Raw genomic sequence first — 1326 nt, 5'->3', positions numbered from 1 at the left:
GACTGTTCCCCATGTATTAACCCTACCCGAGTCCTCCGCAAGGGACTGTCTCATGATCTATGCAAAAAGCTGCAGTGTAGTTAACAGGACTGTAGTCAAAATGGAGGCTCCTGCAGCAGGGAATACTAACAGTGAGTCACAGCTAAAATGGCGGCTCCCGCCCACTCAAAATGGCACATGTGCTTCTGACTGCCAGGCTGCTCAGAAAAAAGGTTGCAGAAATCGGTCCGGGGTTGGCGGGAAAACCAGAGCCCCGCCCCCGCCATGTGAGTGAGCACAGTGAACAGCTATCAGCAATTTCTGTTCCTCCTAAGGAAAGTACGGGATGCAGAGAAACACACCCGCAGCTGTATGGAGTATGGCGTAGAAAAGGAGGGAGCTTGTCTTTTCTTTTGTGCCCATGTTTGCAAAAGGACTTAAATTTGTCTGGTGGTATGGACTTTAACCCCTGTGGACCACCAATAGACAAGCAGGTGGTGAGGGTGGACAAAGAGGTGTGCATACAATGTGTTTGTACTCAGTGTGACTTCCCAGGTGGAAAATTGACTTGGGGACCCAAGAGTGCTTGCTGCGGAGCACAGTTCCTGCAGCCCATGATGCTGCGGCCTACGGAACCCACCGAGGAAGATGCGATGAACCCCTCTACTGAGCCGGTCAATGATGTTAATATACCTACCTCAAGAGTGGAGGTTTTGGAGGGCCCGTGTGCTCTACCACGGCCAGTCCGGCCTACAGAGGTACCATCGGTCCCAGGCTTGGGATCAGTACCTGTTGACGACGACAAGGGTGAGTTGACTGCCCCAGGGGTGTTGGGTGTGAGCCTCCAGGTGACCGCGGAGCATGATAGCTTCTTAAGTCTGGACACCCGGGCGAATGGCTCCACTCGACATCGCGTCCTGGTGGAGGTGTCCCCCTTAGAAGATAGCTGTCCTGCAGTGCGAGTGGACCAGTACCTACCACCTATCATCCAGGTGAAGAGCACCGTCCGCTCCTTCGTGGTGTCCGGTGAAGCACCGAGGATACCTGACAGTGTTCCAGAGGAAGAGAAACCCATCGCAAGCCAGCAGCGTGGTAAGGAACCCCCTTGCTCCCCACAGGCTCCGATGGAGGTGGCCGTGCAACAGGCCAGAGTTATGGCTCCTGAACTGAGTATGAGCCTGTGCGCTCCAACCCATATGGTCCCAGGACTGGGATCCAACGCTCCCGAGTTTCAAGACAGTAAGTGGACTGCCCCAGAAGTACATTGGGCAGGTTCCGCGACAGCCGAGGTGGGAACTGACAGCGTCCCCGAGGACCTGTTGGCCACCGTGAATCACCGCAGTGGTA

This window comes from Ascaphus truei, chromosome 2, assembly GCF_040206685.1.
Source record: "Ascaphus truei isolate aAscTru1 chromosome 2, aAscTru1.hap1, whole genome shotgun sequence".
In the NCBI taxonomy this organism is placed as follows: Eukaryota; Metazoa; Chordata; class Amphibia; order Anura; family Ascaphidae; genus Ascaphus; species Ascaphus truei.
The sequence above is the reverse complement of the archived record's forward strand: the minus strand, read 5'-3'. Positions refer to the sequence as shown.